Source organism: Muscardinus avellanarius (assembly GCF_963383645.1).
Source record: "Muscardinus avellanarius genome assembly, chromosome: 5".
NCBI lineage: Eukaryota > Metazoa > Chordata > Mammalia > Rodentia > Gliridae > Muscardinus > Muscardinus avellanarius.
This window is the reverse complement of record NC_137790.1, coordinates 86877630-86891094: the sequence shown is the minus strand read 5'-3', so window position 1 is coordinate 86891094 and position 13465 is coordinate 86877630. Positions and strand designations below refer to the sequence as shown.

Here is a 13465-nt window from a genome sequence, read left to right as displayed (position 1 = left end):
CGAGTTCTGTGAGGCAGAACTCAGAAAGAATGAAGTGCCTAGAGGTCTGTGAGCACCAGACCCCACAGCCCCATGAAAGGGTGCTATATCTGGTGAAAGAGGGCTGATGTCCATTCTGCCAAATATAGTCCAGGAGGAAAACTTGGGCTGAGTGCTGTATGACTTTGAGACTGTTCTGGTGTTATTTTACTTTGTCTTTCTGATTGGTACTCAGGGCTGTGCAGATTGCCTTCCTTCTGACCCAGGCAGGAGCTTTTTGTCAGCAGGTGAAAAATCCTCTGTTTTCAGATGTAGAAAAGAAGTAGAAATATTCTCTCTCAAGGAGAGAGTGAACTCCCTTTGTATAGAAGCTTTAATTTGGTATTTAAAAAGAGCTGGGTTGGGCACCATCGTGCACACCTATAATCTCAACTACCCAGGAGGCTGAGGCAGGAGGAGGGCAAGTTCAAGGCCAACTTTATCAATTTAGTGAGTTTCTATCTCAAAATACAAAATAAAAAAGGCTGGGGATATAGCTCAGTTGTAGCATGCCCCTGGGTTCAATCTCCAGTGCCAACAAAACAAAACTAACAACAAAATAACTAGGGGCAATATGAAGTTTTCTCCATGGAAAATATAAAATAAAAAACATGCTTTACTCATTTGTCAGACGTTTCTAAAGCAGATACTATGTGCCCGAACTTTAGGAGGTATTGGAGATTCAAAGAAGCCCAGAATACAGCCAGTGCAGGGCGGAGTGCAGGATTGTGCTCCAAAACTGGTCCCTGAGCTCAACCCCTTCCCGACACACAGCTCCAGGAGGGCTTTCCAGTCTGTGAGGCTATCTTGATCCAGTGTTTGCCTTCCCATGATGAAGGCTCAGTTCATGGGAAGACCATCCTCGAGGACATACTGGGCCCAGTTGATCCATTTTTCCTCACTCTTGGACCATGGCCTTCATCATCATCCCCCTCCTCCCCTTCCTTCTCCTTCACACACATGGCTTCTTTGACGATGTCATTGTCACCTCCCCTGTGTATGGCATAGAGCTAAACCCTGGCCACTGCCATTGGCAACACCTAAAGCAGGTCCCATGGCAGCTGGAGCATCAGGTAAGGTGTGGCTGCTACAACTTGCAGGAGCCTTTTTCCATGGTTTATGAGTTTATCTGAATGGGAAAAGTTAAAGCCAGGCATGGTTGTGCATGCTTGTAATCCCAGTACTTGGGAGGCTGAGCCTAGAGAATCACAGGTTCAAGACCAGCCTCAGCAAATTAACAAGACCCTGTTTCAATATAAAAAGTAAAATTGGCTTGGGGGTGTGAGTAGCTGAGCGGTAGAATGCCTCTAGGTTCAATCCCCAGTACCACAAAAAAAGAAAGAAGAAAAAAATGTTGGAATGGCATGAGTTTTAAACTGTACTTATTTAAGTAGTTATTAAGGGAAAAAAATAAGCAAATGAAATAGTTGTGAAAAATTCAGTCTGACAGCCACCAAGGTTATGGCCTTATTTCCAGAGTAGCAGGCTCCTTGGTTTTACCTGTTTCAAAACAGTCTGGTCTTTCAATGGAGAGCATGTGGTGTGTGTGTGTGTGTGTGTGTGTGTGTGTGTGTGTGTGTGTGAGAGAGAGAGAGAGAGAGACAGAGAGAGAGAGAGAGAGAAACAGAGAGAGAGAGAGAGAGAGAGAGACAGACAGACAGACAGACAGACAGACAGACACGAGAGAGACAGGCAGGCAGACAGAGACAGAAAACAGACTCCTCACTGGGGTTATGGGGTTATGGCTGTCCTTTAGAGGGTGACAGAGCAGGGGTGGGCTTGAGGCTTGTAGATTCATGCAGGTTGATTTCTACTCATGGATGGAACTCAGGGCAACCTGAGGATGGAGAGGAGCTGGTAAGAAGTGGCACTCACATGGCTTTTCATAGTATCAACCGTTCACAGGAAGGAAGGGAGTGCTGATGAAATATAAGAGGCCTACACCCCACCACTCTTGGTCACCCTGAACCCTCCTATGTCTTGTGAGGTTCTCTGTCAATAGCTCTTCCCGTCTGGACCTATGTCTGACCTCATGGACAGAGGACACAAGAATAACAAACTGGCGTTGGACTTGCATTTTATTGCATCACAAAGTAAATCAACCTTGAACTGTGAGTTTTGGATTTTCTTCAAAAAGATAATGCTGCCATCCTCTCTCCACAATTTCTCATTATATGTAGTCTATTGCTTTAAACTTGCCCACTAACCATTTCCTATCTACTCCTTACCGTTGTTTCCCCAAATTTCTTTGGTTAAATGTCCCATTCTCTGTTCACTTCTCAAAACATTTCTGTAGGCTGGGCATGGTGGCACATGCTTGTAATTCCAGCATTTGGGAGGTGGAGACTGGAGGATTGTGGTTTGTGGACAGCCTCAGCTATTTAGTGAGGCCCTTTGCAACTCAGTGAGACCCTGTTTCAAAAAATAAAAAGGACTGGGGGTGTAGCACGGCAGTATCTCTAGTACCGCAAGAAAACCCCCACCAAAATAACATGCTATATATTAGCTATGTATAGTGAGTGGAGATTGTTTTGTAAGAGTAGTCAGGTGGCAGAGAACCACCTCCTTTTTCAGGGCACCGTTGCCTGTTCCTGGGCACCACTGTCTGCCCCTGGACATAGCTGCCTGTCCCATAGACCACTGCCTGCCCTGGGGCACCGCTTTCTTTTTCAGGGTACTGATATACAGCCCTGGATATTGCCACCTACCCTGGATCCTGATGCTCAGCCCTGGACACCTCTGCCGTGCCTTGGCCCATTGCCGGCCCCTGGGCACCACCTTCTTTTTCAAGACACTGCTTCCGGCAACTAGACATCAATGTCACCCCTGGGTGTTGTTGTCTGCCCCCTGGCACTGCTGTTTAGCCTTGGGGGCCACTCCCTTATCCAGGGCATAAACTCTGCCCCTGGATTGCTGCCTGACTCCAGATACCACTACCTGTCTCTGGACACTGTTCCTGCCCCTGGGCATGCTGCCTGTTCCTGTGCAACATTCGCCTTAGTTCCCCCCCCCCCAATTTGGTGATGCTGGGGATTGAACCCAGAGTGTCACGCATACTAGGCAAACACTCTGCCACTGAGCTACACCCCTGGCCCTTTTAATTTCATCAAGATAGGGTTTTGCTAAGTTGTTCAGGCTGGGCTTGAGTTTGTGATGCTCCTGCCTCACAGCCTCCCAAGTTGCTGAGATTACAGCCATGTACCACCACACCTGGCTACAACTTTCTTCTTTATGGTACTGCTGCCTGCTCCAAGGCACTGCCTCCTGCCACTGGACATCACTGTCTGATCCAGGACACTGCTGCCTGCCCCAGGACTCTGCTGCCCTCCCCAGGACACTACTGTCTGCCCCTAGGAACCACTACCTCCTTTAAGCCACTGCTGCCTATCCCTGAATATCGCTGCCTGCCCCTGGGCACTGCTGGCCTTGCCCTGAGCACTACCCTGACTACTGGCCCTTGCCTCTTCTTCCCTAACTGAGGCCATGGCACCAGGGCCATATTGTGTTCTGTGCACAGTATAAGATAATGCTTCTCTATTGTTCTGTGTTACAGCTATCAACACAGAGATACTTGTACTTCCTGAGGTCCTCTAGGAACAGTGCCTCTTCAGTTCTTTTCTTTTTCAGAATTAAATTTTATTTCACATTAGAAACTGAAAAACATATTTTTCCATGTTACAACAGAATATTTCAACAGAATATTTCTTGTCATGAATTGTTTACTGATTTTTATAACCAAAATAAGTGTGTGTTCAAGATAAAGCAAAATGATTTAGTGATTGTTTAAAATTTTCAAATCCAGACACATAAGCATATGGTTTCATTATTAATATCCTATATAGTATATTACTAAGTTATTTCCATTATCACACCCATTATAAAGATGCACTCTAATATTGTTTTGGTCAGTTGGAATACAGCAGAAAAATTAACATAGTTCAGAAATATTAAGCATACATTCTTGTTACATTGTTTGGAAACTGTACTATATATAGAACATTTTGATTAGCTTTTATTTCTTATAAACTTATTTTCAAATAATTTTTACCAGTAACCTAGAAATTTTGACTAATGAAACTCAAATGATGGCTATTTTATTGTCTGCACAAAAGACTAGTTAAAAAAGAAAAAAAAAACATTTGGCTAAGCCAAGCATGGTGGTGCACACCTATTTCCAGTACTTGGGAGGATGAGAGTGGAAGATCACAAGTTCAAGGACAGTCTGTTTCAAAATAAAATTGGGCTGATGGTGAAGCCTGGAGGTAGAACGTGCAATCCTTCCCGCCCAAAACAGGTCATTTGCCGGGCATGGTGGTGCACGTGTAACCCCGGGCTTGGGAGGTGGAGACAGGAGGATCGCGCAGTTTCGAAGCCAGCCGCGCTGGCTTAAGAGACCCTGTTTCCAAATTTCCAAATAAAAAATATAAAAATAGGTCTGGGAGTGTAGCCCAGAGGTAGAAGGGTTTCCAGGAACCCCAGTACCACCAAAAAAAAAAAAAAAAAGTCATTTGACTAACTTGAAATTTCAAACAAGTTCATTGGCAGATAAAAGAATTTTTTTCTAATGAATTGCTTAGATTCTACTATAGTTGGTTTTAAACATATGTACAGAAAAAGTAAAAATGAATTCTATGTTACAAGGGGACCCAATCTTTTTATTTAGTGTGTGTGTAGGGGGAGAGGTAGTACTGGGGAATGAATCAAGTAATGTTCTACCTCCAAGCTACACCCCCAGCCCTTTTTTATTTTTTATTGTGGTCCTGGGGATGGAAGCTAGGGGCATTCTCCCTTCGAGCTACGCCCCTTAGCCCTCTTTTTTATTCTTTATTTTGAAACAGGGTCTCACTGAGTTGCAAAAAGCCTAAGTAGCTGAGGCTGTCCACGAAATTGATCCTCCTGTCTCAGCCTCCCAAATGCTGGATTTACAAGCGTGCATCACCATGCCCTGTTATTTTTTGTTTTGAAACAGGATCTTGCTAGATTTCTGAGAGTCTAAGTGTCTAAGGCTGGTCTTGAATTGTGACCCTTCTGTCTCAGGCTTCTTAAGTACTGAGATTATAGGCATGTGCCCCCATGCGTAGGTCACTTCATTTATTTCTTAAAGGATATTTTTATTAGAGACCAAATTATTTTATTTTTTTCCTTTTATATTCTTAAGATTGTCATTAATTTTTTTACATTCTTATACACACACAAACATATGTAGATTTATATTTTTTTAAATTTACTATCTAGGAGAGGTGTGGAAGATGGCGGCAGCTGTGGATGCAGTGGTGACAGTTGGCATTAGCCAAATAGGGCATGTATTCCTCTGAGAAACCCCTGACAACAGATTTTGGTTTAATATTTGATTGGGACAATATACAAAAACACTTCCAGCCATGAATTCCTACCTAAAATATAAGAGAGATGGATCAAGATGGCGGCAGTGGCCAGTATTTGGGAGAGGCAGACAGATCCAATTCAATCTGCCTTGAACTGTTGAAGAAAATTTCCCGAAAATGGACTGCTTCTGCCCCACATGCTCAGGAGTTCTGGACAACATACTATGTAAGAAAAATGCTCGGGAGGGGAACCAAGATGGCAGTGGTGGTGGCTAGTATTTGGGAGAAGCTGAAAAATTCAATCTAATCCACCCTGAACTTTTGAGAAAATCTCCCCGAAAGTAAACTGTACCTGCCTCACATGCCCAGGAACTCTGGACAATATACCATGCAAAAAAAGGTTTGGGGTGCATCAGAGGGAGCCCTGCATATCTGGGTCAGCCAGCATGCCGCACTGCGCCTCCCTGGAGGCAAAGGTGCTTCTGGCTGCAGTGCTCCTCTGCCCCATGAAGGGGGTTGGGGTACACTAGAAACAGCAGAACCCACTCTCTGTGGTGAAGCTGTGGACCTCCACTCTTGACAGAGACAAAACCCATTATTCTAAGTACTCTGGCCACCAACTTCTGCAAAAGACACATACTGTTTACTTTTATTAAAAAAATATTGAAGAGGGAGGAAGATGGCAGCTACCACAGCCATAGTGGTGACGGTTGGCAGTGGTCGAATAGGACATGCATCCCTCTGAAATCCTGGACAACAAACAGATTTTGGCTTAATAGCTGATTGGGACAACATGCTTAGGTCATTTCATTTATTTCTTAAAGGATATTTTTATTAGAGACCAAATTATTTTATTTATTTATTTATTGGTGGTACTGGGGGTGGAACCCAGGGGCTTTTCTACCTCCGGGCTATACTCCCAGACCTATTTTATATTTTATTTGGAAAGAGGGTCTCACTGAGTTGCTGAGAGCCTCACTCAGTAGCAGAGGCTGGCTTTGAACCTGTGCGATCCTCCTGTCTCAGCCTCCCAAGCACTGGGATTACAAGCATGCGCCCCCACGCCTGGCTCAGAGACCAAATTCTTTTAGAAATTAGCTTTTAAAATCAAACATTTCAGAACATACCAGAACATGATCTAATGATTTCAGTTGCTTACAGAAAAATAAAATCACAGAATCACTAATATTACCTGAATTGAAGACTCTAATAACTACATAGACCTAAATTTGGACTAAGGTAATAGTATTTGAAATACACAGTGAAGGAAGTTTAAGTAACAATTTGTTTCTTTTAAAGTATGCATAGGTTTTAAATGCCATGTGTCTGTGATTCAAAATATTAAATTACAGCATGTACTACAGTAGATGTCTATAGCAGGGAGGCAATATTTGGTCTGCTATAAAAGAAAATCAAAAAAGAAAGAATTTTTTTTCTTGAAAGGAGAAAAGAATATTAAATAGAAATAATATCAGGAAAAAGAACAGCCTGGTTCCCAAGATAAAGAGCTATTAACTGAAGAGAGCTATAGTATTCTTTATTAACACTTAAGAGCAGTCTCCCTATTATCAGGAATAGTGTAATATTGTCTAATCCTCATGTATTACAGTCATGTATTGATGAATACATGTATAAAAACGCAGATAGTGCATGGTGACTGAGAAATCCACAAAAAAGCCACAGCATATGTAACTGTTTATACCTTAACTGCTTGCTTTATTTTGAACACATTTTCATTAAGCATACTAGTAACTTTCAAAGGATGTAATAAAAAATCTGGTTGCAATATTTTATTATTTTACTGAATTACATTTGAGAAAAAGAAGTGAGCTGCTTCACCCACTTTAATAGTAATATATTCTAGATCATATACAAATATATGTATAGAAACTTGAAGATCATAAACTTCCTATCAGGAGCCATTTAGTCTGTATCTTTGGTGTTTTTGCAAAACATGTTAACACTGCAAACATGGGAAGTTTCTGGATGGGGCATGGAGAAGATCTCTACTGCAGTGATGCTGGTGTGTGTCCACACAGGCCTCTGAGGGACATCAGTCAATTGGAGGTAGGACTTTATCAATGAATTGCTTGACATCCATCATTTCTTGTTGACAAGAACTATGCATCATGCCTTCATAAAATTTGAAGGCTACATTGGCTGGATTTACCAATGTTTTTAGGTTTTCAACAGTAAGCGAACCAAACATTAGAGGAACTAATGGGCCACAATCTCCATGGCACTGGAGAATAGAAATACCTCTATTAACACCACTGATAGGACCCTGTGGGAATGAGGCCCGAAGTAGAAGCCAGCAGCTGAGCGCATTGATGCCTGCCAGGTTTTGTTGCATGGTGAGATAAGATGGTGTATAAAGACAGGGCTCCTCCCTGAGAAAATCCTCCCAAAATAGTTCCGTTAGAAGGAATGCCATTCTTCACCTCTTGATCTATGGAAGCTTCTACATTTTCTGCAGCCTGTTTAATTCCAGGTTCATCTTCCTGAGAATCGGGTGAGAGCCCAGTAATATCAAACCAAGAAGGCATGGCCATGTTTTTATTTAATGTAACAGGCTTAAGTGGCCTGCAAAAGCTTCTGCCCATCCATGCCCATTATCTCCCAATCCATGAAGGAAAATAACCATGGCGGTGGCCTTCCGGGCAGCGGGCACCACAGCGGGCAGCGGCGCAGACGTGTTGTTTCCGCACATCCACCGGCTTGGCGGGCCGCCTCTTCAGTTCTTATTTGGAACAGAACTCATATATTGGTGCCAGCAGACAAAGCCAAGTGGCAGATACTAATCTGTTCTTCCCAGCTGGCCATAAAGCCTACAGTATGAGGCCAGGCCTTTTGGGTCCTGGCTTTATTTCAAATAAATGAGTCTCACCCCAGCAGGCTCCTCACCCCTCTGTTCCACTGGTCGCTGGACCCACAGACACACAGCCTAGGAGGAGGCTGAGGCTCTGAGACTATACAAAACATGCTAGATATCTATGCAACTCTGTCTTCTTTCTTTTTTTTTTCCCAGGGGCATTCTACCTCCAAGCCACACCCCCAGCCCTAGTTTTTATTCTTTGTTTTGAAATAGGGTCTCACTAAGTTGCAAAGGGCTTCACTAAGTAGCCGAGGCTGTCCAGGAACCATGATCCTCCTGTCTCAGCCTTCCAAATGCTGGGATTACAAGCATGTACCACCACACCTGGCTTCTTCTTTCATTAGGAGAGGGACATGAAACTTTTTGAAGCCATGGGACAAGAAAAATGAAAGATTTTGATCAAGTGGTGAAGTTCAATACTAGTGCAAATCAAATGGATATACAATAAAACATATTGTCATGTCATTTATAACATGTTATATTATTAGAAATAATGACATTCATATCAAGTTAATTTAATATTTAAATGCAAATTTTAGGATAGTAAGGTTGAGGATAGAGATTTTAAGAGGTCTTTTTTAAGAAAAAATATCTTTCTTTTTTGTCATCTCTCATCATGGTCATTATGGAATGACATTAGATAATTTTATAAATGCCAACACTTACACTATTTTCTTGACCATTCAAGGTTTGTTTGAGGAAACCCATCGCTATGGAGTGAATGAAATGGGGATATGGCAGTATGAGTTAGAAGATTTGGACCTTGGTTAAAATTTTACCTCTCCCACTGCCTGTTGCACAAATCCCTACACAGAAGCTGTGATACAAAAGACACAAAGAAAACAAGTTAGATTATGAGGATTTCTTTTTTAAAACATCTTTTATTGGTGCATTGTAGTCATACATCATAATGGGGTACGGATGGTGAAGGCATACGTGCACACATCACCCAATTAGTCCTTACCCAATCCCCACCTCATTTCCTCCTCCTCCCTCCTTCTCATGTTTGGCTAAGTAATTGACTTTGATATGATTGTTAATGTATATCATATACATTTCCCTCTTCCCCCTCCCATCCCTAAGTTAGGTCACCTTATTTTCTCATCTATAGTATATTCTTCTTCATCTAGAGTTCCTCCTATGAACCATTTTCTCCCTGGTTTCCACATATTAGGGAGAGCATCTGATTTTTTATTTTTTGTGCCTGACTAATCTCACTAAGCATAATGTTCTCTAGTTCCATCCATTTCCCTGTAAAGTGTGTTTTTCTTTATGGTTGAGTAAAATTACATTCTGTACATATCCCATAGTTTTGTGATCCAATCATCTGTTGATGGCCATCTTGGCTGGTTCCATAGTTTGGTAATTGTGAATTGTGTAGCTATGAACATTGATACACTTGCGTTAGTTTTGTAGTTTGGTTTCCATGCTGGGTCATATGGTAAGTTCATTTCCATTCTTCTGAGGATCCTCCATACTGTTTTCCAAAGTGGTTGCATAAAGCCAGGTGTGGTGGCGCACGCTTGTAATCCCAGGATTTGGGAGGCTGAGACAGGAGTATCGTGGCTCAAGGACAGCCTCAGGTACTACTTCGTGAGGCCCTCTGCAACTCGTTGAGATCCGGTTTCAAAATAAAGAATAAAAAATAGGACTAGGGGATATAGCTCGGAGGTAGAATGCCCCGGAGTTCCATCCCCAGTACCACAAAGTGGTTGCACTAATCTGCAATCCAACCAACAATGTATTAGAGCTCCTAAAATGCAATAAATGCATTTTTTTCATGCATTTATTGGCCATTTGAATTTATTCCTTCATGAAGTGTCTATTTAGTTCACTTGCCCATTTTTTATTGGGTTATTTGTTTTCTTAGTGCTGAGTTTCTTGAGTTCTCTGTATATTCTAGATAATAGTCCTCTATTGGAAGAGTAGGTAGCAAAAATTGTCTCCCATTATGTTGACTCTTGGTTGAGGTTCTGGATAGTTTCCTTTGCTGTACAGAAGCTCTTCATTTTCATGCAATCCCACATATTGATCTGCCTTTAATTTCTTGTGCCTTTGGGGTCTTGTTGAGAAAGTTTTTATCTGTGTCTATGTGTTGCAGTGTTAGACCTATGCCCTCTTCAAGGAGCCTCAACATCTCTGGCCTCATTTTCAAGTCTTTGATCCATCTTGAATCGACTTTTGTGCAGCGTGAGAAAGTGGGATTTATTTCCATTTTTCTGCATATGATTAACCAGTTTTGCCAACACCATTTGTTGAACAGGCTTTTTTCCAGTGTATGTTTTTGGCCCCTTTGTCAAAAATCAATTGGCTATAAATGTGCAGATTTGTTTTTTAGTCTTCTGTTCTGTTCCATCAGTCTATGTATCTGTTTTTGTGTCAGTACCATGCTCTTTTTATTAGTATGGCTTTGAAGTATAGATTAAAGTCAGATATTGTGATTCCTCCTGAATGATTTTTGTTGCTGAGAACTACTTTGGCCATTCTGGGTATTTTGTTATTCCAAATGAATTTAAGGACTGATTTTTCTATGCCTGTAAGGAATGACCTGGGTAATTTAATGGGTATTGTGTTGAATCTGTAGATCACTTTGGAGTATGGCCATTTTGATTATATTTATTCTGCTTATCTTTGAGTTTTTTAAAATGTTTTACAATTTTCTTTGTAGAGGTCTTTTACCTCTTTGGTTAAGTTTATTCCTAAGTATTTTATTTTATTATATCCTGAGTGGACGTGTTTTCTGGATTTCTTTTTCAGTAGATTTATGGTTGGTATACAGAAAAGTTTCTGATTTTTTAAGATTGAGTTTGTATCCAGGCACCTTGATGAATTTGTTGATCAGTTCAATAAACCGTTTGGTTGAATTTGTTGGGTCTTCTAAGTATAGTATCATGTCATCTGGAAATAGTGAAAGTTTGAGTTCTTCTTTTCCTATGTGTCTCCTTTGATTTCCTTTTCTTACCTTATTACTCTAGCTAGAGTGTCAAGTATTACATCAAACAGAAGTGGTGACAATGGACATCCTTGTAGTGTTTCTGTTTTTAGGGGAATTCTTGCAGTTTTATCCCCATTTAATATGTTGGCTGTAGGTCCATTGTAGATTGCCTTTATGATGTTGAAGTATGTTGCTTCTATTCCAATTCTTTGCACTGCTTTTAGCATAAATGGATGTTGGATTTTGTCAAATGCTTTTTCAGCATCTATTGACATGATAATTTGATTTTTGTCTTTTTTTTTTTTTTTTTTTTGCAGTACTGGGGATGGAAGCCAGGGGCATTGTACCTCCAAGCTACACCCCTAGCCCTATTTTTTAGCCTTTTTATTTTTTGAACAGGGTCTCACTGAGTTGCAAAAGGCTTTACTAATTAGCTGAGGCTGTCCATAAACTGCGATCCTCTGGTCTCCACCTCCCAAATGCTGGGATTACAAGTGTGCACCATCACACTTGGCTGGTTTTTGTCTTTTGATGATGATTCTTAACTGATTTTTCTCTTGGTCTGTATTCAACCCCTTATTTGACCTATTTAAGCATTTTTCATTTTTATTTGCAATAAACACATTTTCCACTAAGAATTTCTATTTTATTATTTTTCAGACTTGCCCCTGCCCCTGCCTTTGGATACCACAGATAGACTTAACTTCTCAGTTGAACAGGCATGTAGCAATTGGCCCTTGAAGGAAAGAACTGAGAAAGGTATTGAGATAAAGGCTCCCCTAAAAGGCCAGTGGAGTGTGGCATTGCCCTGGAAGAACACAGACATGAGCAGCTCAGGAGCAGAGACTCCAAAAAAATCGCAGATTTTTTTTTCTACCATTTTCTACACATAGCCCATACCTTTTGACTTTGCCAACATGATCCTTCCAACTGTACAGCCCACTCTCTTATTTCTATCTGTCCAAATGCTGCTCATCCTTCAGGGTCAAATTTGAAATGGCCTCTCTTCTTTTCTCTCTCCATGTCCACCTTCAGCTGGAAACGATATCCCCCTTCTGGAAATGCCTATGGCACTTGGTCCCTCTTATGTACTGCTTATGATTTGCATGGCACAATACAAAAATAAAACCCTAGGGCCCTTTGTTTAAAAGGATTATTAAGAATCTCAAGACTGCCATCACAGAACATTCCACTTAGCACGGGGCTCTTTTATGTGCAGGGCTCAGCACCCCTACACAAAAACATTCCTGAGAGCTGGCTTTGATGAATATACTTGGAGACTTCAAGGGGAAACTGAGAGTCCCACTAAGCGGGTGTAATATTTAAATGTCCATTTGAATCCCTTCCCAGAGAGCTTCTGAGATTCTCTCCTCCCCTTTCTGATCCTTGTTCCTAGGATTTATCACTTATGTGCCTGGTTCTCTATATTGCTAGAGACTTAGCTAAGTGCTCTGCATCCTTAGCCACCATCAGCTACCCTAACCTATGCCTAAGCCCTCATCCTCCAGTCCTACCTTGCTGATTTCTTTAGGTTGGTCACTGTTGTTTGTAGCACAAGGAACAGGGAAATATCTGTTAGTTATTTTCCTATAATACCATTCTTTCTCTCTTTCTCTTTCTCATTCTGTTCCTCTGGTTGCTAGAAGTTGCCAATATATGGCCCTCTCTTGGACAGTATATTGATGCAAAAAAATACCTGTGACTTCTAGAACTCTTTCACCTGGTACATCCCTTCTGTTTCAGTAAATGGTAATATATCTGCTTATCTGATGCCAGGGATATTAAATGCATTATTTTATTTAATGCTCTCAATAATATTTTAAAGTATGCACTGCTATAATTATTCCTTTTACAGATGAGTAATATGAGACTCAGAAAAGTTAGGCAACTTGTCCAATGTGATAAAGCCTGGGGGCCTTACCCTTAGCCATTAGGCTACATTGCTTCTATATATAGGCTACTTGAGAGCAAACACCACACTTTAGTCTTTAGTATTCCCTTTTACTGCTTTGTGTTCCCAGTGCTGGTGTGTTATTAGACCTATTAATAATTCTTATGTATTGATATCTTACCCTGTGCCAGACCCTGTAGTGAGCATTTTGCAAACGTTATCTTGTTAAATCTTTGGCATTTATCTGTCAACCAGGTTTATGATCCATACTTAACAGATAAAGAAACTCAGGCTGAGTGAGAGTCACTCTCTAGCTATTTCACATAGCTGGCAAACAGTGGCATCATAGTTTGGACTTGGGTCTGTCCTGGCTCTGAGCGGAGAGCTGCTAGTGAGCCACGCTGTCCCTATCCCCCTACCTC

General features: G+C 41.4%; 1 pseudogene across 1 annotated transcript; it reads right to left on the bottom strand.

Moving 5' to 3' along the window:
• Positions 1 to 7395: 7395 nt before the first annotated feature.
• Positions 7396 to 8052, bottom strand: LOC308262836 (acyl-protein thioesterase 1-like; annotated as a pseudogene). Its single transcript has one exon. The product of its transcript is annotated as an acyl-protein thioesterase 1-like (transcript).
• Positions 8053 to 13465: the final 5413 nt, after the last annotated feature.